Genomic DNA, 14,335 nt, shown 5'->3' on the forward strand with positions numbered 1-14,335 from the left:
TGTAATGGGACAGGACTTATTACAAAAAGAATTAATAAAACTCCTTTCACTAGAAGATGTCATAATGGATAGAGCCTACAGACTTGGCCCAGAACACCCAGAGAGAACAGAAAGACCCAGAGCAGTGATTGCAAGAGTCTTGAACTTCAGAGATAAAGAGACCATCCTGAGAGCATACAGAAACTCCCCTCCGTTACAATACATGAATACAGAATCCTGATATTTCAGGACTTCTCGGTTCAAGTTTCTAAGAAAAGAAGGGAGTTTACACCAATATGCTCTTTACTGTATAAACATCATATCCACTTTATATTGGTGTTCCCAGCTGAATTGAAGATAATAAACAATGGGCAACAACATGTATTCAAAGAGACTATTAAAGCAAAAAATGTTACTGAACAACTGATTAATGCAAAAACATCTAAATATTATACCCCTTTCAGACATACGACCCGGGAAATTTCCTGCTCAGACCCGGGTATTTCTCCTGTGGAAATTCCCGGGTATTTGGTCAAGACCCCCCCTTTCACACTACAACGTCTACCCGGGAAATTCCCGGGTAGACCCCTTTCAGACAAGAGCAGGGTTTTTCAGAGTTTTACACAGAAAATCTGAGTTTTGTCATTTTAAGTGGACGTTATGCTGGCACACATTAATGAGTCATGCAAAGGTGGGGGTTTGGTATAAGGGGACTGGGAGGGGCACCTATAAGGCATTGCTGTATTTCCAAGCATCTGTGTAGCATGGAGACCTTCTATTGTCTGGTGGATTTGGTGTGCTACACAGCAACTGAGGCATGGCTGAAGCTGCTCACACTGTTCATAATCATACAGTGTGAGATCCTGAGAAGAAGGGAGCATTTTGTGGTGAAGAGGGCATCCAAGCGCCGACATTACCTACGCCGGAGGAGAGCCTTGGTAATGTCCAGCATCTCATCCATATTGAGAGTGACTGGAGGGTCATCTCGCACAATATGGTCTCGAGATCGACAACATGGAGAGGCTTTCTGGGCTACGGTTCAGGGGTTTACAGAGAACCAATGGATTGCAAATTTTAGGATGTCGCAAGGCACCTTTAATTACATCCTTGAACTCCTGACCCCATCACTTACCAGGCACACTACTCGATGGAGACAGCCCATTACCCCAAGCAGGAGACTTGCGATCATCTTGTGGTGGTATGCTACCCCGGGCGAGTACCGCACAATATCCTGCTTGTTTGGTGTAGGCATCTCCACGGTTTGTGTTTTGGTGCGTGAAGTGACCCAGGCCATCCTGGATACCTTGTACCACCGGTTTATTGCCCTACCCCATGGGCAGCGACTGGATGAGACAGTGTCCGGGTTTCTGCAACGCGGTTACCCACAGTGTGCTGGGGCAATTGATGGCACCCACATCCCCATAATTGCTCCCACAGACAGCCCAGCAGACTACTATAACAGAAAGGGATGGCATTCCATCATTCTGCAAGCCGTTGTTGACCATCGGTATTGGTAAGCCACATTTATTACTTTTAATTAGATATATATTGTGACCTGCATGCAAAGTAAAGTATCTAAAATGTTGTGTGTTTAAAAAGTTTATATGTAAAGTTGTAACCGGATCTTATATACGCTTTCTATCAGAAATAAATGAATGTATATATTGTAGTGTATTCAAAAGTTAGGGGTATATTTAATAAAGTGAGGGTTATTTGAAGTGGAGATGTTGGGCCTAGCAACCAATCAGATTCTACTTCACATGGTCTATATGTCTAGTTTTATATTATCTTGCTCTCACAGCTTCACTGATGTCTTCATTGGCTGGCCTGGTCGTGCTCATGACGCTCGTGTTCTGGCCAATTCTGATCTCTACAAGATTGCGGAGGAGAGGCAGAATAGTTGGCTGTTTCCTCGTGAGGTAACTATACACACATTTACGTCATGCTTTTTATTGCAAAACCGATATGTATTATCTTCCATACCGAACCAAAACATGATTTTTGGGATGTCACCTGCAATTTGCTCTGATATACCGTATCTGCATACAACACTATTACCTGTAAAGCCTTTAATAATAACTGTAATATTTGTTTCTATTTGCAGAAGTCCAAGCTTGTGGATGGAGTGGAGATACCAGTCCACATCATTGGGGATGCTGCGTATCCACTACGGAGGTGGTTGATGAAAGGGTACAGCCAACAGGTTGTGCTTTCGAATGAGCAGATCGCCTACTCCTATACCCTCAGTTCAGCTAGAATGGTTGTCGAAAATGCATTTGGGAGACTGAAGGGTCGTTGGCGCTGCTTGTTAAAAAGAAACGATGTGGACATTCGGCTGATTACTGATGTTGTAGCAGCATGCTGTATCTTGCATAACATCTGTGAGAATACCTGCCAGAGTGGGACATCGTGGAGGAGCCTGTTGGGAGTGATCCTTCTACCCTTTCATCAACCTCACTTGCTTATTGAACCAATGACATAGAATTGATTAGAACCACCATTTCAAAAAACATTAATTCTATGTTATTGTAATAAATACAAAAACTTAATTTTTGAATTGTTCAAAAAATCTTTTATTTTAATAAAGGCCTTTTGTTTAAGTTGCATACGAAGTTTGAAAGCATTTCCATATTTCTTACATAGGAAATAATGTTGCACAAAATACAACACAATTCAAAACCAAACAATAGTATAAAAATAAATAAAAGTGCACATTTACTTCTGAACCCAAAGTACTCCATCTGTCTGTATGGATTGATATTGTCGAAGCGTAGACAATGAGAACAATGTTAAGTGTGCATATAGCTGTGAGGCATTAAAACAAAAAAACGACAAGCAGTAACCATAACATTTTCAACATCATGATACGGATATGTCTAGTTAACATCACTAGATACTGTATATTTAATTACCAGAGTTAAATATTTCGGTAAACTGTAAACTCTGGGTTTTTGACAGGAGTAAGTTCCTGTGACAGAGTATTAGCTGGCAAAGTATCTTTAAATTGACCTTCGAGTACATTATCTAATATATTATCTGTAAATGTTGAGGATGACTGAGGTGTTTGCGGACGCTTGGATATATGGGATGTAGTCGGCCCAAATGCTGTGGGGGACTTTACTTGTTGCGCATACTGGGATGTTTTGCCAAATGCTGGGGGGGACTTTACTTGTTGCGCATACTGGGATGTGTGCCCAAATGCTGGGGGGGAGCTTTGCTTGTTGTTGAGCATACTTGTATGTAGTTTGCCCAAATGCTGTGGGGAAATTAGCGTGCTGGTCATACTGCGATGTATGCTCAAATGAGGTGGGAGACTGAGGTTGTTCCACATAATGGGATTGTTCCCCAAATGGGTTTGGATAATTAGCTTGGTGCCCAAAATGGGTGGGTGGTGGAACATGTGTTGTTTTGTAGTGGATTGTGCTCAAGATTTGAGTAAAAAATTTGCGGTTATCGCGACTAAGCCTTTCCTGCATAGCCATCATTTCCTTTAGCAAATGACTCTGCATTTCTCTCTCATTGGCCATGAACCGCTGCAGTCTGGCATCCTCTTGTGTCTGCCATTCCGAATCTAGGTCGCGTAGTTGTTCACAAAGAATATTTGTCATGGCTTTGGTAGCAACATCAATTTTGCTCTTCTTCTTTTTACGTGTTGGCACTGTGAAAACTGAAAGTAAAAGAGAGAAAACATTGAGCAGATCATGTAAAAAATATTTGAAATACAAAACAATAAATGGTCCCAATTCAAAAAGCAGCATGTCTCTTTGCATGCGGTGCCCATCCTCCTCTACAAGATAAATGCACAAACAATATGGTTTCTACTATATACTAGAAATTGAACAACAACATTACATAGATTAATGCAGCAGAACATAAGTTATTTGAATTAGACTTACTGTTACCGCATAGGGTAGGCTTGTCTCCCTGGGTCTGTGGCTCGGACTCAGAATCTTGCCTTTGCGTTGGAGAGATCACATCTGTGCCAGTGCTTGGTTCAATGATGATGGTATTAGATGAGTCCTCATCTCTGTCATCAAATAGGACCTGCGATAATGCCGGGCTCTGCTGGCTGCTCTCAGGAGTTGTTGAAGGCGTGCATGTCGCTGTTGCAGACAGTGTGCCAGCATCACTTGAAGATAGAGCAATGGGGTTGCATAGTGCTGTATGCCCAAAAGCGGAAGTGCATAAATCGTATAAGGGTCATCCTTCCAACACCACTCTGATTAGGATTGTGGTCATGGACCTTTGTGTATTGTTTCTTTAGGCTCTTTAGCTTATTAAGGACTTGCTGCTGTGTCTTCACAATACCCCGGCTGGCCAGGATTTTGGTAATGTTGCAATAGATCATGGCATCCTTAACAGTGCCTGTGATTTGAGCTTTTATTTCCTCCTCTCCCCTCACATGAAAGAGCTCACGGACCTCCTCATCCTTCCAATGTGCCATGATCAGCAACCACCTGTACACAGAAAAAAGAAAGATTACTGCGCTAAAGAAAATCCAGAAAATTTAGATAATAAATAAATAAGCAAATGATTAAAAAATAAATCTCTTGTATGGTGTATTAATAATGTATTTCTGTATTTTAACATATATGCCATATATAATAATAGAAACAAGCTCTTTTAATAAGGTAATAAAACAGTAATTTTACACAGCTGGCACCACTCTCCAACCACCTGATACTGCACTCTCTCCTCTGTCACCTCGTAGTGTTGAGGGTCTCTCTGCAGCTGTTGTGGGACCTAAATCTGCCTTGTTGCACTTTACTGCCTTTTTAGTGCTGTGTGCATCTGTGGCGTCTGCCCTCCACTGTCCGGCTGCTGCTGATGATCTCATCAACAGGCAGCCGCGTCCAGGCCAATCAGGAGCTTTTTGGTGAAGCCCGGGAGTAAATTCCCGGGTAGCACCATTCACACAAGTGCAGGGTAATTTCCCGGGGCTTAAGTCCCGGGAAAAACCCTGGTCGATTGCAGGGGCGGCTACCCGGGAACGTGTTCCCGGGTAGGCACCTTTCAGACAGACGCGGCTACCCGGGAATTTGGCTGAGGCAGGCCAAATTCCCGGGAATCTCGACAAGTCTGAAAGGGGTATTAGAAAGAAATATAGTGGGCAATATAAAAGGGGAGGAGATGGTTGTACTATTTTTTAATGATGGACATAAAAAGTATTGTACAGTCAAAAGTTTTTTATACTTATAAGTGTCAGGAGGAAAAAAATAGAAAAAAGTCGGTATTGGCATAAAAATAAAACAAAGGAACAGAATTAGTTATGAGCATAGCGAACTTTCTAAATAGTGTTAAAGCAACTATGAGTACTGAATGTGACAATTCTCTTAAGGAGGGAAATCCAGAGGGAAAATAGAATCGGAGAGTTGGATAAATTGAAAAGGATGAACCGTGGCAGCTAGGAGAGTGGTAGACAATACAGCTCCGGCATCTAACATCCGCATAATATCAAGGACTGAGGCGGACTCAATATGCCTATTAAGAAGAAAAAAGTTACCAATCATCTAAAAAAAATCTCAAACCAGATATTGCTTACATACAAGAAACACATTGGGATAGGGACAACCCGAGGGGTCTTACTGATAGGTGAATGTGTAACCACCCATTATAACAAAAAGTGAGAGTAGCAATAATATTAAATAAAATTCTGGATTATACTATAGACCACAAGCTAGCAGACCCTGGGGAGAGACATCTGCTATTAGACCTTAGGATAGTTAAAGAGAAATTTACTCTTCTTGTCAGTTTCTCAATTATTAATACCGCGAGATACCCAAAATGTAATAATAGGTGGAGACTTCAACAGTGTAGACCAGAGGTTCCCAAACTTTTTTGAATCACGGCGCCCTAGAGTATTAGAAATGTTTTCACGGCACCCCTAAGTTTAAATCTGTTATTGAGAAATTCTGAAAAAAATGAAGTAAAGTAGTAGTTGTGCTTACATGTCATCCTTAGGGTCAGTTATGTGGTGGTGGACAGGTTTGTGCTTCTGTTTGTCCACATATTTACATGACATTGACCATAAATAATTTGATTTGGTGCTGGACCACCAACCTGAGGCACCCCATTGTGCCATGGCGCACAGTTTGGGAATGACTGGTGTAGACAATTTACAATTAGATAAATCTAACTTATAGAAAAAAGGTTTGTTGGCAGGTCTGCACAGAGGACATGTACAAAAGATAGGTGTAATAAGAATTTAAGTCTAAGGTGAAATCCCGTTTCCGCCGTCATCGCGTCTTTTAAAACAGTTCCGCCTGTTTAGTTTCCGCCCTGTTTAATTAGAATCTAGTGAAGCGCCCATACAGGTGAAATTGAGCTAATCGCACGATGCGGGAGGTGGAGAATTGCCGGGGGCAGAAACTTATCGGCTGTTTGTTGCTCTATTCTCCCCGGTATATAAGGTCTGTTTGGGCATTGGCAACCCACCATTTTGATCTGGAGAGAGTGTGCAGACCCCTGATCAATTTGGTTTTACTGCTGGCAAGGGCACCTTTTGGTGAAAGAGGTCAGCAGTAGCAGCAGCAGCAAAGACAGCAGCTTTCCAGGATCCAGAGGAGAGAAGACAGTGTCTGGGAGCAGAGAAGCCAGCCTGTGGAGAAAGGTTTCTGGACCCATTTCTTTTTTTATAGGCAAGTGCAATCTGTCCCTATCCCATAGCCACCTTACCCTGACCCATCTACTCACATAGGCTGCGATGTACCCACACTGCACCCATATAGGACCACCTCCCCCCTTATGCCCATGCAAACTAACTGCACCCTCACCCATGCACTCACATAGACAGTGCTGCACCCCTATAGGTTCCTCTCCACCTTATGCCCATGCAAACTAACTGCACCCTGACCCATGCACTCACATAGGCAGCGCTGCACCTCTATAGGACCCTCCCCTATACACAAGCACACTATCTGCACCTCCATAAATCCTGTAATCCTTGCACTCAGATAGCCCCCCTTCCTATTCCCAAGCTGTTAACTTTGCCCAATTGCATGCAAATATTTCATTTAAACAAGCATGCAATATATAACTCTTCCATACCCCCTTCTTTTGCATAAAAAAATGTCTACCCTTTCACCCCCATAATAAGTCCTGCACCCCTATAGGTAATAAGGCCTCCATAAAACTAATGCACCATATACTGCAACCCCTAATCTATCACTTTTCACATTACTTGATAGTAAAATAGTACAACATGTACCCCTAAATCCATTCAAATATTGTAATTAAATTCAAATATTTAAATTTCTTTTTAAACCTTATTTTTTTTTTTACATTTCTTTATTAAATCCCCCAATTGTTATGAAAATTAAAAGAAATATATATTAATAACATTTTTATTTTATTTTAGGTTTTTATTGAAGAAATGCCCCGCTCTTCTGAAGGGTCCCCAGACACCAGTGACCGCTCTTCTGAAGGGTCCCCAGACACAGACAACTGTGGTGGGTGTCACAGGAAGAGGGGTCATGATAGAGGCAGAGGAGTGCGGCGGGGACAACAGAAGGACAGGACCATGGAGATAGACCCACACAGGTAACGTAATTATAACACAATTACACACACACAATAACATTCATACTTATACACTGTCACTAACACTAAAAAAGGGAACGACACCTGCGCTGCATACACAGTAAAATGGGGAATACAGTAGCACTAACAGTAATAAAGAATTTATTTATTATATACAAACTACTGTAGTCCTTGTAATGCCCCATAGTGTTGGCAGCGTTGGTGTATTTCCCCTTTTATGTCAGTGTCAGGTTGTATTTTGCGTCACTGTAGTCCCTTTTTTTATCTCCATATTTGAAGGTAGTGCAACTGTTAATCACTATTTTATTCGCCAGTGTTTTTGTTGCAGCGTAACATGCAGTGCCACCCGATACTCTGTGTATATACCAGGGGTTTACCGTTTGCATCTAGTTATTTATCTGAGTATAGGGTGGCACTGCATGTTATGTTGCTACAAACTAACTGCCGGACAAAATAGGGTTCAGCAGTTGCACTGTCTTCTACATATGGAGATAAAAGTAGGGACTACAGTGACACAAAATTCAGCCTGACACTAATAAAATAGGAACTGCAGCAGGGTATTGTAATCAGATTTGGGGAAACACACCTGCGCTACACAGACACAGGGTATTTAAATAGGGACTACAATTGCACTACCAGAACACCAAATTGATGCAGCGCGAGTGTTATCCCTATTTAAGTGGAACACACTCATATAGGGATCACTCTTGCGCTGCATCAATTCAGTGTATGCAAGAGCAACTGTAGTCCTTGGAATGCCCCAACGTGTTGGTAGCATTGGTGTATTTCCCCTTTATGTCAGTGTCAGGCCGTATTTTCATCACTACAGTCCCTATTTTTAACTATTATTTATTTAGGTTTGTTTTTATCACTGTAGTCCCTATTTTTAAAAATGGGATAAACAGTTACACTAAATTCAACCAGGAGACCAAAATAGGGATCACAGTGGTGCTGCACACTGCCAGACACTACTCTACAAGGGAAATACATCTATGATGCAGCCATTGTAATTACAGAGACTACAGCATCATTACTAAACTGCATTCATACAGTGCAGTTGTAATGCCTATTGGAGTGTGTCAAACTCAAATAGGGATCACAGCCATGCTGCATAAATTCTGGTGACATTGTAAGTGTTACCGCAGTCCCTATTTAACAATCCAGTGTATGTAGCGTGGGTGTGGTCCCCTATTTTAGCTGTTAGTGAGTGAACCTACAAACGTCCCTATTTTAGTAGTGTCAGGTTTGTTGTTCACGCCCTTGCCTATTTGTTTGTCCGGTATTGAATGTAGTTTGACATTTTGTCCCTATTTTACCAGCAGTCTAATGTATATTAGCGCTACTACATTGCCTACCCATACTCTACCATGATCATAGGGAGAACAGGATACACCAATGGTATATGCAGAGTATAGGCTGGCACTGCAGTAACGCTACACTACCCATGCTAATAAATAGGGATAAACTAAATTCAACCTCACACCTGAAATAGGGATCACAGCAGCGCTACATACTGCTGATTACTGCTGTGCTTCATGATTTCATTGATGTGAGTTACACTACACTACAGGGGACTACATAGTAGCACCTATGGTGCAGCCAGTTTATTTACAGAGACTACAGCATCACTTACTAAACTGTATCCATACAGTGCAGTTTAATCCTTATTGGAGTGTGTAGCGTCACTGTAATCCCTATTTAAGTCTCCAGGTAGAATGGATTGCGTCTTTTTATCACTATTTTACTAGCAGGGGTTGTTATAGCGTTACTGCAATGACACCCTATACTCATGTATAGACCATGGCGTATGCCATTCTCCCAATTGTCATGGCAGAGTATAGCATGGCACTATAGTAACACTGGTAGAGAAAGGTCTACTGGTAAAATAGGGATAAACAGTCAAAGTAAAATCAACCATGGAGAATAAAAGAAAAATTGGCATTACAGTGGTGTAACATACAAACTTGACACTATTAAAATCGTGACTTCAGCATGGTCACTAACACATAAAATAAGGAACTAGACCCACGCTACATACACAAGATAGTGTAATAGGGACTGCAGTAAAACTTACATTAGCCAGTTATTTATGCAATATAGCTGTAATCCCTATTGGAGTGACACAATCCAAAAGAGATTACTGCTGTGCTTCATGATTTCTTTGATGTGAGTTATGCTGTAGTTTCATATCATTTCCCAAAGTGTATGCAGCTTGGGTGTAGTCCCCTTTGTATGTTAGTGTCAGCCTGTATGCATCACCACTGTGATCCCTATTCAAGTTTCCAGGTGGAACGTAGTGCAACTGTTTATCCACATTTTTCTAGCTGTACTTGTGTAGCGTAACTTTAGTGCCAGCCTTTACTCTATACATACCTTGCTGTAACCTGTTCTCCCTATTGTCATGGCAGAGTTTATTAATAATAAATTTGTATTTATTCATCTACTGGTATTCTGCCTATTGATAATCATGATTTCAATTGCCATTGTGTATATAATGTTGTAGTCACTATTTAATATCATATGATTTTTAATAAAATTTCACACATTTCAAGAGCATTTGTATAATGTGTGCTGGGTGCGCGGGATGGAATCGGTATGTAATGCCGGCATCTGTTAGTCGCCAGATCAAATATCGACAGCGCCTAACCCTAACCCTTTCCCTACCCTAACCCTCCTGGGGGGTGCCTATCCCTAAGTCCCCCCGAGGATCCCTAAAGCTAACCCTCCCCCCCCCACGGCTACACGCTAAGTCACACTTCGTTCGGTAGGCCGGGTGTCGGGATTTAGTAGTGGGGCTAATGATAGGCGTCAGGATTTCAATGCCTAAGTCGGGATGTGGCTGTCAGGCTATCCCGCCCGCCGGTATCCTACCTACATCCCGCGTGGGACACACGGGCCCCTGGGTCCATAACGCACACCCGGCACTGATACTTACCTGAAGTCCCACGTTGGCTGTAGAGGCGCTACACAGAATGCCTGGGAAATTTGCCACAGCAGTCACTTTCCCGGCATTCTGCGCATGCGCAGTAGGGAAATTGCAGAGAAAATACCTGCCGTGCGATTTTTCCCGGTGTACTGTGCAAGCGCAGTAGACTCCAGCCACAGACTAGTGCACGGAGTCTACTAAATGTGTGAGTAAGCCGCGGCAGCAGGATATATAGAGGAGGCGGCTCCGGATGGTGAGTGAACACGGCCCCTTCCTCTCTAAATACGCCCTGAAACATTTGTAGTTCTGATTTTAGTGACATGTAGGAATTTTGTCATTTATTTTGTTTTATTTTTGTGTGTATATTCATGTTAACTAAGCAGGACAGAAGACATCCATTCATCGCAAGTAACAATGCAAGAATCTGGAAGGAGTTCAAAGAAGCCAAGGAAGATCAACTTCAGCGAATCTGAAAACAAAGCAATCATTGAGGGAATTTACTGTCATTATGAGAAGATTTTTGGGCATCGTGCTCAAAACACTTCGGCCAAGGAGAAGAGGAATATCTGGAACAAGGTAGCCTCTAAGATGACAGCATCCTCTGGAAGACTGCAAGATGTCGATGTGTGCAAGAAAAGATACACGGACTGCAAAAGACAAGCCAAGGAACAGGTAAGATCTGTGCTGAGTGTCTGTGGAGATGACAAAAAAACTATACTACAATGTGTTAAAGTGCCATAAATGGACGGTTACATAAAATTGAATAAACCATATATATCATATATAATTGATTGCACAGTTTATCCAATGATAAAATACGTTGCCTATAGTAAGGATATGGAGAGGAGAAATGAATGAGTAGAAAGAACAGACAAGTAATATAAAACCAGAAACATAAAATAGTTATGAAATACCTAGGTGTGAAGGCCTGTGAAACATGTAGCCATATTGATTTATGGCTAAGCACATGTCCAAATACCACACAGTTTATTTATATTCTTAAGTAACTTATGGGAAATGAGGTGTTGTGTATAGAGGGTTAGATTAGTAGATACAGGAGGTATAGGTATAGGTATGTTGTATTAGTAATGCTGGGGCATACACTGCCAGATAAAATGTCTGTCAGACCGACAGACATTTTATCTGGCTGCCTGCCAGCCGCAGATGTCGCCGGCATACACTGTGAGAGAAATCTCACAGTGTATAGCCCGACATCCGCGCTCCGCCCCCAGGGGAGGAGACATTTCCCTGTTCCTTCCGTAGGAAGGAACACAGGAAATGTCTGTCTGTCGGCCGCGCTGGGCATACACTGCCCGATGCGGCCGACAGTTTCCCGGGTAAATATCGCATCGGACGGGCATGCTGGACAATCCAGCATGCCCGACCGAGCAATATTTAACCCTCGGTCGCCCGCATACACGCTGCAATTATCGCGGCGATCCGCCGATATCGGGCGGATCGTCCCGATAATTGCAGAGTGTATGGCCAGCATTAGATAGAGAGTATAGAGGGCATGAACTGTAATCTATATATGTTATTTGTAAATATGTGGGTCAGGGAATGAAGTCAGTGGCAGCAGTACGAGCTATAGAAGGTGCCAGAAATGGCATGCGACTAGAATAGGGCAGTTAGAGAGGGGCTCGTGCTGCGGGCGGGAAAGTAGTGGAGTGATCGGAGGGAAGGTATATAGGGAGCCAATGGAGTGCTGAGGGGCAGTCTGCTGTCCCCCCTCGAGCGCTCAGATCACTGTCTCTCCGGCGCTGCCTAGCCACCAGAGATACTAGCGGCAGCAATGGGAGAGCCTGTTGGCACTGGAGCCAGAGAGGACTTACCGGCGTCAGCTGAGGGAGAAGACAGCGCTTGCTATGCTCCGGCTAGCTGCAGAGTTTGGACAGCGGAAGCTTGTCAGAGGAGCAGGCGGCAGCCATCCTGTCAGCTGGAGGCAGGTCAGAGTCAAGCTGCCCAATGCCCATAGAGTATGGTGGAGACTGGCCACATTGACAGCTGAGTAGGAAAGGGGGCATGGCTACCACCCGGCACCCCCACACAGCAGCTCAAGCTAACTCACGCTGCCAGTCACAGATGGTAGAGTCAGCCCTCTGTAGGAGAAGCAGAGAGGTACAGCCAAGGAGTGAGTGAGTAAATAAATACACACTGCACAGCAAGCAGCACTTATGCACCAGCAGTACTATCCCTAATTCTCTGCATTCAGGAGCACAGTATTTAACATTGGTGCAGAGTTCCATCTACTATATAAAAGCGAAAATTTGTCCTTCTGTCTTTCTATACAAATCCACAGTTTACAAGCCACGATCGTGAAATTTTACGAGCGTATTAAAACATGGCGGAGGTAACTAAAACAATTTGAAATCGAATTAATTACTGTTACTTTTTAAATAATGAAAAACCAAAATTTTTGCATGGCATTCGCCCTCTACAGGTCAGGTATGGAATTACAAAAGGATTTAGCTCCTCTATTTTTTTTTCTTTTCTACTCTACTATATCAAAGTCCTTCCACAGTTTACAAGCGAAGATCGTGATATTTTACATACGAGCGTATTAAAATGTGGCGGTGGCAAATAACATTTTTTAAATCTAAATTAATTACTGTTCATTTTTAATTAATTTAAAACAACAATTTTTGCTGGGCATTCATTGTGGGGCCCCACGGCATTTGGATAGGGGCTCGGAACAAATGTTTTTTGTTGTCATGTTTTGTCATGATCGTAATGTTTATTATCGAAGAGAGCTTTAGCAGGATTTGCCAGCATTCTCAGCTCTCCGAGTATACCAAATTATGCAACAAAATTTACTTCTTTCTTCCAACTGTGTCAAAATTATGACTTTGCAAGGACCCTGCTGTACTGTGAGCTGCCAAATATTACACATGGAATGCTTCTCCCAAAGTTTTTCTGCACAGAAAACAGGGAGTCGCTGTAGATGGTCATCCTGGTATCAGAGCAACAGAAGCTCTTGGCCGTGTTTACACTGTACATCCTACAAATTTTTAATGCTTCTATCTCCGAAGTTTGCTTTACACTGTTACAGGTCCTACTTCCTTCGAAGACTTTAGGACTGTGGATGGGGAAGTTTGTCACACTTTTCGTGAGGCCTGCCTAAGGAGAGGTTTGTTGGAGGATGATGTGTAAACAAACATTCTTAAAATCCTGGCAACGTCGAGTACTCCAGCTAGTATACAATAAGGGACAGAGAGTTTCAGTGCACCTTAGCGAACAGGATTATACAACAGCAGTACAGCATGGTGATTTATGCTATATGCTGAACGTTACAGTAGTTTTAAATCACATTTGGGGAGGAGAGGAAGCATAAGGGAGGAATCTATTGGTAATACAGGAAGAAATACAGGAAATTTTCTGTGAAACATTGAATCCTAAGCTGAGGGAGGTAGCTAGCAGTGTAACAGAAGAAAGGAAAGGATACCTATTGCAACAGATATTGAATTCTTTAACTGTTGGATGACAACATAGACTAGTGATATTGGATTACAAATCCAATCTATAAGACTTCCAGAAAACAGCATATTTTGGCTGTATGTAATAGCACTGGCTTCATCTCTATAGACCTACTTGTAAATACTATGAACCCTGAAAATATATATGTAAAAGGGTAATTTTAGCACTTATGGAAGACAGCTTTCAACTATAATAATATATATAGACTTTCTTTTAGCTTTGCTAAGTGTCATTGGCTTTAAGCTTAATGCTCTGGACATTTAAGGACTCAAATTGTCTGCCATTTTTATAGACTTTTAAAGCAGAGACTAGTTCCAATGCAATATATTTAACATTAAGGTATTTATATTGTAAGTGAGTGTTCCATTTGCACATGGAAATAACTATGTTCTTGTAAATGTATATTTACTCAAGAAG

At 42.2% G+C, this 14,335-nt stretch overlaps 1 pseudogene; it reads left to right on the forward strand.

The window, feature by feature from the left end:
* The first annotated feature begins 1,058 nt into the window (after positions 1-1,058).
* Positions 1,059-14,335, forward strand: part of LOC148532233 (uncharacterized) — a 30,523-nt pseudogene continuing 17,246 nt past the window's right edge.

Source organism: Taudactylus pleione, unplaced genomic scaffold, assembly GCF_031769625.1.
Source record: "Taudactylus pleione unplaced genomic scaffold, aTauple2 ptg000080l, whole genome shotgun sequence".
In the NCBI taxonomy this organism is placed as follows: Eukaryota; Metazoa; Chordata; class Amphibia; order Anura; family Myobatrachidae; genus Taudactylus; species Taudactylus pleione.